Here is a 13,252-nt window from a genome sequence, read left to right on the forward strand (position 1 = left end):
AGGGCTGGAGTAGCGGGACATCAACTTTTCCGAGAGGCTGAAACGGCGGGTGGGAGATCACACAGGGACAAGATCCCAGGGAATATAATCGGCGTCCCGGTGACTACTGTCACAAATGCTTTTCCACTTGTTCTGAGAAGCACAGAGGCGACGGGGAGCATCTTGGCGTGTTTCTTGGGCTCGAGCAATGACATCGCTTGAATACTGAGACAGGGACTCTTGAGCGGTAGGCAGTACTGTATTAAACAGCAATACTGGATCTCGGCCGCACAACAAATAAAATGGCGAGTAACGTGCAGTGTCGTGTCGTGGTGAATTGTACGCAAATATGACAAAAGGGAGAGCAGTATCGCAGTCACGATGCTCCTCAGAAACATACATGACGAACATGTCTGTTATTCGATTAAGCCACTCCGTAAGGCCGTTCGTCTGCGGATGGCATGCATTACTAAGTTTGTGCTTGGTAGAATAAGAACGGAGAAAGTTGTCCACAACTGTAAAGAGGAAAGAGCGACCCCTGTCGGTAAGAAGTTGACAAGGATCGCCGTGGTGAACAATGACGTTGTGCAACAGAATATAGGCTACGTCTGTTGGAAGGGCTCTCATGCACGCGAACCAAGTTGTATAATCTGTTGCGACGGCAATCCACTTGTTGCATCAGTAAGATGTGGGGAAAGGTGCCAAGTGGTCTACACCAACTCGATAGAAGGGTTCGGTAGGAACGCCAAGAGGTAGGAGTAAACTAGCAGTGAGCACAAACGGCTTCTTCTGGCGTTGACATAACTCACAAGAAGCGATGTAGCGGCGGACAGATTAGTACAGACCCGGCCGAAAGAATCGTCGCCGGACACGGTCGTACGTCCCCGCACTTTTGGTCACCTCGGTCCCCGAGTTGACCAAAAGTTGGTAGATCGTGCAGCTTGGACAGAAAACTGGTGCGAACATGCCGGGAAATGACCAGCACCATCTCAGATCCACTGGGGCACATGCTACGCCGATATAAATTAAAGTGCCGTCCTTGAGTAAGAACATGCCTAGAAAACGATCACATGACCTACAGATGTGAACTTTTCCTTGATACCAAGTATTCTTGGATCTCGGCGCTGTTCGGCAGCGAGGTCAGCTAAGCAGATAGCCAAAGTACAGAGCAGAGGCATAGGTCGCCAGAACATCGTCTGGGTGGCGGTACAAGCAGTCGGCATCTTGGTATAAACGGTCGGACTTGTAAGCAACTGTGTACGAGTATTCCTGTAGGCGTAGCGCCCAGTGATCTAGGCGATCGGTAGGGTCTATGAGGAACGAAAGCCAGCAGAGCGAATGGTGGTCTGTGGTGAATGTAAAGGGCCGACCACATAGGTAAGGGCGAGATTTCGCCACTGCCCAGAGAAGTGCAAGGCACTCACGTTCAGTAACGAAATAGTTCCGCTAGCAGACGGCTGGCGTAGGCATTGACGCAGTCGGGGCGCTTTTACGTTGTCAAGAAATGGCACCGATTCCATGACCACTGGCATCAGTCCGGATTTCTCTTGGAGTAGTCTGGTCGAAGTGCGCAAGAAGGAATGGAGATTAGATGAGCTTCGAGAAGGCAGTTGCTTGTTCAGGTCCCGAAGAAAATGGAGCGTCTGTCTTCAGAAGAACAGAGCGCGGGTGACTTCAACAAAATTGTGCATGAAGCGGCGGAAGTACGAGAATAGGCCCACGAAGCTCCGGACATCTTTAGCACATGTTGGCACGTGAAACTTCTGTACGGCACGAACCACTTGACGTTATGAAGGAGTGTGTCCATCATGCATTTAAAAGTAAATGGAGCATTACATAAGCCGAATGGTAAACATTTAAACTTGTATAGGCCATCGGGTGTAATAAAGGCGGTTTTCTGTCGGTCTATGTCGTCGACGCAGTCCGCCAGTAACCAGAACCAAGGTCGAATGAATAAAAGTACTTCGCACCATGGAGGCAGTCAACGGCGTCATCAACGCGTGGTAGATGGTAATCGTCTTTATTGGTGATCTTGTTGAGGCTGTCGTTAATCCACGCAGAAGCACCAGCTGGCGTCCTTTTTAATTAGAACGACAGGGGACGCCCGAAGACTAGATGATGGTTCAATGATTGATCGAGAGAGAATCTTCTCGACCTCCGCTTGAATGACTTGTCGTTCGTGCAAGGACCGATGGTATGGTCGCCTGTGGACAGGGTGTGCGTCACCCACGTCAGTATGGTGTGTCGTGCGAGAGGTCTGGCCTAAAGGACGACCCAAGTCAAAAATGTCGCTGAACGCGGAGAGCAGCTGGCATAAGTAGTTGGCGTGGTGAGGCGGAAGTTCGGGAGCAATAACGTTTGTGAGCTGAGGAAGGACAGCCGGCAAAAAAGAGGGGTCAACGGGAGACGACGTAATATAAGCAGCCGAGGCTGAAAACAACCAAACTTGGGAGGAAGACAGCGTACCTAAGGCTATGCCTTAGGGTAGGACGTGGTCACTGATTCCGAAGTTGGCGAGCTGAAGCCTGGTAGAGTTGTTGGTGATACTGACTACAGTTTGCGGAAGAGCAACGTGATGAGCAAGGAGGACTTCCGGGAGAGTAGACACAACGCAGTCACCATCAGGCACAGGTGGAACTGTGTAAAGCAGGACGCTGGGCATGGCTTGTCGGGCGAGTCGAATGTGCTCAGCGAAGCAGAGGCTGCTGGGAACTTCCTCAGGAGGGTCAGGGCAAAGTAAATCAAGGGAAGAAGTCCAGCGGAGCAGTAGATAGGATAGGAAATCAAGGCCTAGAATAACGTCATGGGGACACTCTTAAAGAACAGTAAACAAAACAGATGTTTGACGGCCAGAGACACCAACGCGAGCGGCACACATTCCTATTGTGGCCAGTGTTCTTCAGCTAGCGACTCGCTCAAGACAAGACGCCGCAGGTGTCAGGATGTAAGTGACCTCTCTACGAAGCCGGTCGCTCATCACATTGATGTGCGCGTCTGTAACAAGCATATCAGCGACAGGGACACCATGCACGTCACATCAAGTAAATTCCTTTTCGTCGGTAAGGTCAGTAGAGCAATTGCCATCCCAGTCGTTCTAGCAGCGTCACGTCTCGAGGCTGCACCCGTCAGTTTCACGTAGAGTGCAGGTACATGGGGGACGCAGAACAGCAAAGAGTGGGTGAGCGAGACAGGGGTCGTCGTGGTGAGGGTAAACGACTCTGCCGTGTAGATGAGGACGCCTGCGTAGAGTTGTATGGTTCTGTCGAATCTTGCGGTGATAGACAAGTACCTGGCGAGTGGCGGTAAGGTTCGAGCGCAGACTGATAGTGGCATGACGTCCAGGTATTGCGGCAGTGGCAAGAAATGTGGCCAACGCGCCGGCACTTGATGCATATCGGCCGGTCATTGGATGTTCGCCATTCCGCTGGGTTGCGAAAAGGCCGACAGGGGTACTGGCCTCGTGAAGAAGTGATCATAGGATAATGTAGGTGTCCGCTCGGTTGACGGAATAGAGACTGAATTCCAAGGTTCGCCAACTCGTCGCGCACAACAGACTGCACAAAGGAAATCGTCAGTCGACAATAGTTCGAAGAGGTCTGGAAGCCAACTGGAGGCTCCGACCTTCCGGTGAATGATACGGACGACGCTTTCAGGCGTTGACGGCTGATTCGCAGGGCGAAAGTCCTCGCACGAAGACGTAGCAGCCGTTTTTCGATGACGGATCAACTGGTGTGCGATGCGACGACGATTTGCTTCTTCGATGCTTCGACATTCATTAGGGACGTCGGCTATGGGGGAAAAACCTTATGCACGGAAAGATGACAAGAGTCGTCTGCTATGCCCTTCAGCTAGTACGTGGTTCACTTTGTCTTCTTCTGACATGCTGTCGTCAACCTTGCGGCAAAGGGCGAGAACTTCCTGGATGTATGTCACATGACTCGGTCGACGCTTCTACGCGGGACCCAAATTCCCTTTGCGCAGCTCGCTGACGGCCAATAGGTTTATCGAACAACTCGTCGAGCTTCTGCTTACATTGCTCGTCAGTTTTTCCTTGTGTTTTCGAAACCAGAGCCATGCCATTCCTTTCAGGTAGAAAATTATGTTAGCCAGCATAACAGTTTGGAACCACCTGTTGTGGGCGCAGATGCTCTTGTACACTTGTAGCCGCTCAACGACATCATGATTGTACGTCCTGGAACACGTTCCTGGGTCGCGGAACTGAGACGAGATGAATGTCGGCGTTGCAACCCCTTCTAGCAATGTATGCGCTTATGGCACTTAGTAGAAACATCGGTGGTGCGTTAAAGCAGTGTTTTGGTCAGGAATCGGCAGTGAAGTCACATTTCACTTCAGGAGCAAATTGTTTTCCCCCTCCCCGCAGAGGGAAGATTACGTCTATTTTTTTTTTTTACTTTCACTTCGTGCAGGCTCGTATGGACGAGTGTAGTACTGGGCAGAGGTTATGACGTCGTGTGCTGCACTTGGCTCGCTGGGCTGTAGCCAACACAGGAGAGTGCGCATCGTCTTCTGCATCAGCAGACGAAAATCACCTGACTTCGCACTTACTGGCTGCATATTTCTGTGTTAGCGGCGACAACACCCAAGGGAGCGCGGCATCCAGCTTTACTCGTAGCTGCTTGCCATCACCCCTTGCAGGAGCAGGGATCGCCGTCACACACGCTGGTATCGGGGACTGACGACGACGCGGACGACCGTAGCATTACCCGCATCACGCTACCCTGGAACTAAACTCCAGTGTACGATTTTTATTTCGTCTACAAATCTAGACAAAGTGCAGCTAAATACATGGCGAATGCGCAGTGCACCAAGTCAGCGCGCAGTCTGAAACGGCCTGCACCATCCATGATTAAGTTAATTTTACCTTCTTGGAAGATTAGCTCACCTCCCTCTGTGACACATGGTCACGCAAGCACATCGCTACGGTCTTTGCAGCGAGTATTTACTATCGTCGCTGTATCACTAATTTTGTTTGGCGACCACTGCTTGCATTCATCGAAAGCGCAGTGTAGAAAGTGGTTTTCATGCTACACTACAGCTATAAAAATGACTTCGTGTAAGTAGGCGGAGCTAAACTATTCTACGCCAAATAAAAAATGGGGACTTCCTACACTAACGACACTCTTGTAGCCAGTGTAGATAAAAACATAGCCCTATTGACTTGAAGAAGCACGAAATTTAAACGGTAAGGCGATTTATTAGAGCTAGCGTTGGAACTGTAATTGCAGAGCAAGTGTGATTTACTCTGCACGCAGTAGCGTCTTGAGAGGCAGCAGGGAGTGTATATGCGTGTGCACGTCTTGAGTGTGCATGCGCGTGTACTTGAGTTTCTGTGTTCGCCCGGTGCTTGTGTCTCCGTATTTGAATCTGCGTGCGCACGAGCGCGTTTATACGTCTGCGAGCAATTATTATTATTATTATTAGTAGTAGTAGTAGTAGTAGTAGTAGTAGTAGTAGTAGTAGTAGTAGCAGTAGTAGTAGTAGTAGTAGTAGTAGCGGAAAACTTGAAGCTTGCTTCACCTCCGCCGCATGACAGCCCGATACTCCGTAACCTCCGGGATCGGCCCGCATTTTTGCTCCCTGACACGACAAATGCATTTCGGGGAAGTGGTACACAGCTTCGCTGTGAAAGCGCCTCTGCAGTCAGTATTGGCGCCCTGTATTTCGTCTCGATGACGCCATCACCATCGGCACGGTCACGCGAGGGGCTGCTAGCGGTTCGCGTTCGTTATCTTCCTTTGCCTCTTCACGGCGATGACGCGTTAAATCTGCACCATCATTGCGTCGTGCATCCCTTCTTCGACCAAGCAAGCTTTCGGCGGCACACGTTCGATGTTGTATTGACATTAAAGCTTTAAACTGATTGATTTCGAAAAAACTAACGTACATCGAAAGCGGACTGGCCGCAAGGAACGTATTCACGGAGAGATGCCATTGATCACATTATCACAAAAGGCTGGTTTTCGACAGGTCGCCCTGAAAGACATCCTTTTTAAGCGCCAGTTATGCTTTGAGAGTCTATCTGCCAAACATTTGTGCAAAACAAAAGCACGTTTAATAATTACTCGCTCAGCTAGATAATCTCGATGACTGGCTCCAAGCTACTCATGTCCGTTAGCCGCCTAAGATGAATTATTGATAATTTAATTATCGTACCTTCGTTTAATACGCAAACTGCTCAACTTCCTCCGTAGCTAGAGGCTACCAGCTTCAACACTCGAATGATAGCAATAATGTCAGCAAGATTTACATTGCTCTATTAAAGTTTGGCGCCGTTAAAAAGTAACTGCCTGGATATTCATGGTGCGCTACGCTTCTGATAAAGCAGGTGCAAATGCTTCGGCGGGTTTTCTTGGCGCAATTCAAGTTCATCAACTTAAGCACATGCGCCCAACAGTACACTTCTGCTTTTACGACGGACTCTCCTACGTTATACAAGAAGCATTTCAGCGCTACGGTATATCACACAAGGTGTGCGAGAACATTCTGCGCGCTCCCGATTACATATATGATTGTTGGTGACATCAGCCTCGGTTTCCTGGCGTCATTAGGAATAAAAACAGCTGCCTGGCCGAAATAAATGCAAAATTATTATGGTACATTGTATCAAATACAGTAGCGCGCACTTGTGTGTTAGAACAAAAAGTACTGAAGTATTGGGATGAGTGCTTTGCGGAATATATTTTAACTGGCTATTTTTAACACATAAAGAAAAAAATATCGCTATTTTTTTTCTAGAATTATTGCTCATATACTTATGCAGTCAATGAAAACATGAGTTCCGACCTAGTGCCCGCGGTTGAAGCAGCCCCAAACCGCACCGGTACATTGGCAGACGAAATATTGGTTGACTAGGGCAAAAGTCTGAAGTGGCTCGTTGCAATGGCTCATACCCGAAAAAAGAACGACATAATCAGGAATGGCTCATTCCCTCGTAAGCAAGCAAATATGCAATGGCTGAATATGCATATACATTGTTTGACAACGCGTATGACTTGCTGTTGAATTGACACCATGTAATTATTCGTCTTTTCATAAAACATCATAATTCCCGATTTCTCTCTGCTAGACTTAAGGCCTAGGTTTGTCGCTGCGTAGCCACAAACATTCGCCCGTGTATAAATCACATTCATTCTCGCCAATGGCAGAATGTCGTCATCACACATCATTCCGGGAACCTACTGTTGCGCGATTTGTAGGAGAATACATTGTAGGAGAACAATGTAGGAGAATACATTGTAAAGACAGAGGTGCATGGTTGGATGCATGTCTTCTAAGTTCATCAGCTTGAATTGCGCCAAGAAAACCTGTCCGAGCATTCGCACCTGCTTTATTAGATGCCTACTGCACTATCAATATACAGGTGGTCTTTTTTAACGGCACCAAATTTTAAGAAATAGATCAATGTAAATCTTCCTGACATTATTATCATTTGACTGTTCTGACGGTAACCTCCGGATACGTAGCAAGTTGAGCAGTTGAGTGCGTAATTCACGAATGTATGTTGATTATCTATTAAATAATTGATCTTGGGTGGCTAAAGCGAATGAATAGTTTGGAGCCTGTCTTCGACATTGTGTAATTGAGTGAATATATGCTTATTAAACATGATCCTCTAAGAGTAAGAACAAATATTTTGCAATTAAGCGCTCTCTGAAAGCCTAACTGACGTGGAAAAAGGTCGAGGGTAACATCGACCTGACCGCTTCCAGCCTTTTGAGATAATGTCATGAATGACAAGGCTCCGTGAGCATGTTCCTTGCGGCCAGACGACTGTCGATTTTTATTCACATTGTTTTTTTCCGAAGGCAAGCCGTTTAAAGTTGAAATGTCAATATAGCAACAAACGTGCGCTGCCGAAAGCTCGCTTGGTCACCGAAACGGTACACGATTGAATGATAGTGCAGATTTTGCGCGTCATTGCCTTCAAGACATTGCGCTGCCACCGACGGAAGCAAGATAACGAAGTTGAACTGCTTGGCAGCCTCTTACGGGCCGCGCCAGCCAAGGGCGGCATTACTGACATCTCAGGTGCTTTCTTTTTTTCGATTTCGCTTTCAGAAAGAGATAATGCTACAAATGCAGTGTCATTCGTTCTTGTCTCGTGGATTTAAACACGGGCTTTAATGCTCTCCACATCGCGTTTGTTTCCAAGAGTAGGTGTAAGCAGGAAAATGTTCGCTCACACCCGCAAACACGCAAATACCCTCCCACGCACACACACGCACTCTCTCTCCCTCGCACGAGCTCACACTCTCTTCCTCACACGCATTCACACGCCTTCTTCATCGCGCGCATCGTACGCACAGATGTCCATGCGCACACAAACACGCACACTTATGTGCGCAGACATGCATGCTGAAACACGAACAAGCACGGTCGCACACGTGCACATTCACACGCCGCCATGCATGCGCCGCAAGCAGGCAAGCGCACACACACATGCACTAACACGCAGATGCAGGCATGCACACACGCCGCGAACGCTCATACACACATACGCGCACTCGCGTGCAAGCCTATGCACATACGGAGGCACTAGCACGCGCATACACTCTCCCCTGGCACGCACACACACGCACACTATTTCACTCCCTCGCGCATACACACGCTCCCTTTCCTACTCGCACGCACACACACACACACACACACACACACACACACACACACACACACACACACACACACACACACACACACACACACACACACACACACACACACACACACACACTCTCTCTCTCTGTCTCTCTCGCACACAAACGTGCTCTCCCTCACGCACAGGTACTCTCTCTCCATCCGTCATACGCACACACACACGCACACACACACACACAATACGCAGGCACAGATATCCATGCGCACACGAATACGCGCACATTTGTTCGCAATCCTGCATGCTGAAACTCGAAAAGCACACGTTCGCACGCGTACACGTTCACACACGCCCACGCATGCACCGCAAGGGCGCGCACAAGCACACACACACAGGCACGCACACACGCCGCGAACGCTCACACGTCGCGAACGCTGACACACGCATACACACACTCGCGCGCATGCAAACGCAAATACGGAGGCACACGCCCACACACTCATACACAGAGCGAACATGCGCATAGAACCATACCCAGGCACGCTCAAGACATGCACACGCATAAACAACCACTCTGTACCATCTCGGTTGCTTCTCAAAAACCTGCACGTGCCAACAGGCTGCATAACACTCCCTCTACCAATACCTTCTCAATGTCAACTGTAATAAATCGCGTTATGGTTTAAATTTGGCGCTTTTTCAAGCCAGTTTGCCCTCTGGCGGGAGGGTGCAAAGTGATTTTCTCCTGTCGTTGGACTTCACCGCCCCTTCTGACTTTCTTTAACTGCTTTAACGTACTACCAATGTTCCGACTAAGTGCCAAAATGCATATGTTGCTTGAAGGGACTATCCTCTTGTTGTAGTCAGTTGAAACTTTTTGACCCTCGCCCTATATTCTGAAATATAATTGAGAAAAAAAAATTTCCCATTGAGTTACACTTGTGCGTTGCTGTGAAGTTCCGAAGGAGAATGTCCAGAATTCCTGGACATGCCATACCGACAGTCGGTTGGTATAACGTTACGTGATCAGGGGTGTGCCATATTGTCGATAAAGGCTACTGAGGGCCACTATGAAACATTTCATCACTTGCAATTGATTGGCTCTCGATCTTAACAACGAAACTTTTCTCTCAGGTGATTGCTACTATGGTGTTTGTGAATTAACTATGTAAATACTCTACATGACGCGCCGTCGTGTTAGCAGCCATGAGCAATTCGGTTTTTGGAGGCCTGTTTCAGAGGGGGATGAAAGTAGCAGCAAACTTATTCATAAGAAATGCGCGCCTATTTTTTTACGCATTAATGAATGGCCATATTTGAATAGAACAACACACCAGAGTAACAAGAAGCATGATGACAGCTTCGCTGGGCAGTGTCTTTCTAACATCGTATAACATACTGACGCCAATTACCAAGATTTTTCTTCCATGTAAAATGCAATGTCTGTCATAGCTAAATACTAAGGGAATGTTAAGTGTTTAGTGTATTTAGCGAGGCATCATACACAACTTCGCGTGTTGAATTTGCAGACATTCTTTTTACGCAAAATTTACGGATAGACACGGCGGATATGTGCATTGCAAAACCAGTAGACCCCTTTAACGCTACATAGCTTGCGATATCCAAGCGGCAAGGTTTCTCGACTCACGCGCTTTTGAAGAAGAAACTGTGGTTAAGGCATGGCAGTCCTGGCCATGGCGTCACTCGCGAGAGGCCGCCACTCCTAATTCTCGCCGCTAATACATGCTACATAAAAAGTTTCCTTTTTTTTCACAGTGTTAAACAAAGCCAGCAAAACACGAAAAAGTTCCGTGCGACTAATCGCGCCACTCGCCCGTCACTTTTCGCGTGCGTCTAACACTGAAGGAAAGGAGGGCGATGTGACAGCTATATGCAAGCAGTGAAACAAAATACGGTGGACAGCTAAGTCCTATTTTATCATAATTACGTGGCAACAAGTAAGCTAAAATACGCTCTTTGGCAATTAGTGTTGTCTGAAGTTAAGTAGTGGTTACTTTTGCGGGAAGCTAATGCTGTGCACTGATAACCTCTGCATCGGTGTATAATTACGATTAAACTTCCTAGAACACTGATTATTGCACACGACGCAGCCTATACTATTTTGTTTTCAGAATAATTGCTTGGCATGTTATCACACAGGGCAACAAGCTGGCCGTCAGTATCAAGAGAGTGCCTGTCACTATCTCCGCTACATCAAAAGAACAATTGCTCAGAAACAGGACGAATAGATGTATCACAAAATCTAAATGTGGTTCATTGTGGCACAGTCGCGAAAATACTTCGTTTACAAACAGCACTGACGAACTTGCTGCAGAATGTTGACACAGTCCTTAGTCATTCCTCTGGGGAGAAAAGCTTTGTCGCAGATAAAAATAGTGTGCATTTTGATATTTGTGTGGGTGTGTATTTTCTTTTTCTCATTTGTTGGCATGTTCATTTTCAGACCGCATCGCAGCCTCGCGTGCCTTATCGGAACTCAACGTAGTGTGTGATGTAATGTGTCTCGTCTCCTGCCTCGACATGTTCCAGTTTCTGTCGAACTCTATATGGAACTCGCATGGCAATCGCAATGCACATTACAATTCATTATTATTAATATCACGTGAAAAAAAATGAAACAGCAGCCGTTCCCATTAAAAGGTCACTAAATTACAATGAATCGCTTCGTTTACATTTCAATAAAACAAAATATGCTTTAATGTCCGCCTTCTTTCTGCGCTGGCACTAATTCCAAGTTTTGCCGAACTGCATCGTATTTGGAGTCAAAGCAGCGCAAATAAATGTAAATAAGAGAGCGAGAGGAGTAAAGGAGAGCGAGAGAAGGGGATCTCAGGTAAAGAACGCGTGCAAAGACGAGCAGCGTCACGCTCCCCATCGTCTTTCCGCCGTTATCGCGCGTTCCTTCGGGTCCCGGCCAGCACTTATCGCCCAGGAGGGATCAATTTCTCCTCTTCCCGTTCTCCCGCCCCGCTCGTGCCGACGGGTAGCATCGGTGGTGGCTCGCGGCACGATGATGGAACGCGGCCAAGGTAACTTCGAGACGTCCCGCGAGGGGAGAGAACGACCGCGGCGCGCGCGCTCATTGCCTCTGACGGGAGTAAAGACCGGGAGAAGAGTTCGGGCATATTGTTGCCGCAGCAGTCCTCCAGATGGAGCCACTCGCCGGCTGATCCCGTTTTTTGTTTCTTTTTTTTCCCCTCCTTTCAAGTCTTCTCGGCCGCCAAAGGAGGCGTGGAGATCAGCGTGCGCGCGCGCACGCCGTCTCCCCCCCTTCCGCCAACCCACGAAACGGCTCCCTCACCCTGAGAGAAGTGTCAGGCGGCGAGCCGTCGGATCCGGAGAGCAGTCGAGCCCTTGCGAGCGCTGCAAAAGCGCCTGCGGGACCCGCCTGTTGATTTCGCAGCGGCGAGGGCGAGCCGCGCGCTTCGCGAGCCCATTTGCTTGACGGCGGCGGCGTTCCGCGTGCGTGCAGTGTCAGCTCCTCGGTCGAGCTCGACGCGAGCAATTAGCGTCTGGACGTCGGCGACATTGCGTTTACTGGCTCGAGATCGTTGCTCCCCTCGGCACGGCAAAGGAGGAGAGCGCGGACACCGGCATCTGGAGCGAAAGTTTTGAAACCTGAGCCCCCCGATTTCCTTGTGCCGAGTGGGGCACGTATTGTCCTTGGTGACCGTCACAGTGGCTGAACGAACGCGCTGGATAAATGTGCGGTGGCATTCCCAGTTCTGAATGCGGCTCAGCCACACAGTGCGCGACAGTGGATAGAGAAACGAAGCTTGCCGACGCAACGCCTTATGACGGTGAGTTTGAATTGACCATCAAGTTTCCTTTCACGTGGGAGACGCTTGCACCCATTGCTACCAAAACAATTTATTATGAGGGATAACGTATTAAGCGTCAAAACAAGCTTGTATGTCAAACCGAGTTGAAATCATCCCGTTCGCCGAAGCGCCTTAAGTTGAACAATCGAAGCCGGCATTTGATACACATAGACGTAATTTCGGGTGGAAAGGTATTTTCTTCTTTAAATTGAGTGTGCAAACACATTGCAAGAAAACGCCGAACGCATGAACGTACTTTAAATAGCGCGCCAATTTTCCAGAATAACTTCCTGTCTGCTCTTCAAGTTTGACAGGTGTCAAAACGTTGTCGTACGACAAAGACGTACACGCTACTTTTCTCACCCAATTAGATGTTATTGCGAGGAACCGCAACGGCTGCCGGAGACGTCACAGTTGCAAACGGTGCTTACGACCGCACTGACGTCCGTTTCTCTCCTCTTTAATGTCACGCGTATTTCACACCATTTCAGACATTGCGACACTTCGAAACATAAAACTTGGGAGACGATACATCGCCCGTTGATCTTGAAGTCCGTGACTTTTGTTTCTCCTGTGTTTTTTTCTTCTTCTTGTTTCTTTATCTTTTTTCTTTGTCGGCATGTTCGCAATCGGCAACGCATTCTGACACCGCATTACATTCACGGGAATTCGCTCGATGCTGACGGAGATGTATCCAACGGCCGCAGCACGGAGCACGCGCTTGGTCAGTGAACGTGTTCCGCATGAATGTCAGCAGCCAGGTAGCGACAGCACGGCTGCGCCCGTATTTTATCCTTTCTCCTGCGTGATGAACCCC

The 13,252-nt window shown here is 48.7% G+C and overlaps 1 protein-coding gene across 2 annotated transcripts in view; it reads left to right on the forward strand.

Moving 5' to 3' along the window:
- Positions 1–11,875: 11,875 nt before the first annotated feature.
- LOC126531227 (dopamine D2-like receptor) overlaps positions 11,876–13,252 on the forward strand; it is a 457,194-nt gene continuing 455,817 nt past the window's right edge. For both annotated transcript variants that reach the window (XM_050178668.3, XM_055071042.2), the window contains exon 1: positions 11,876–12,414. The gene's annotated coding sequence lies outside the window, so the exon portion shown is untranslated. The remainder of the gene's footprint in view (positions 12,415–13,252) is intronic.

Source organism: Dermacentor andersoni, chromosome 5 (assembly GCF_023375885.2).
Source record: "Dermacentor andersoni chromosome 5, qqDerAnde1_hic_scaffold, whole genome shotgun sequence".
Classification (NCBI taxonomy): Eukaryota; Metazoa; Arthropoda; class Arachnida; order Ixodida; family Ixodidae; genus Dermacentor; species Dermacentor andersoni.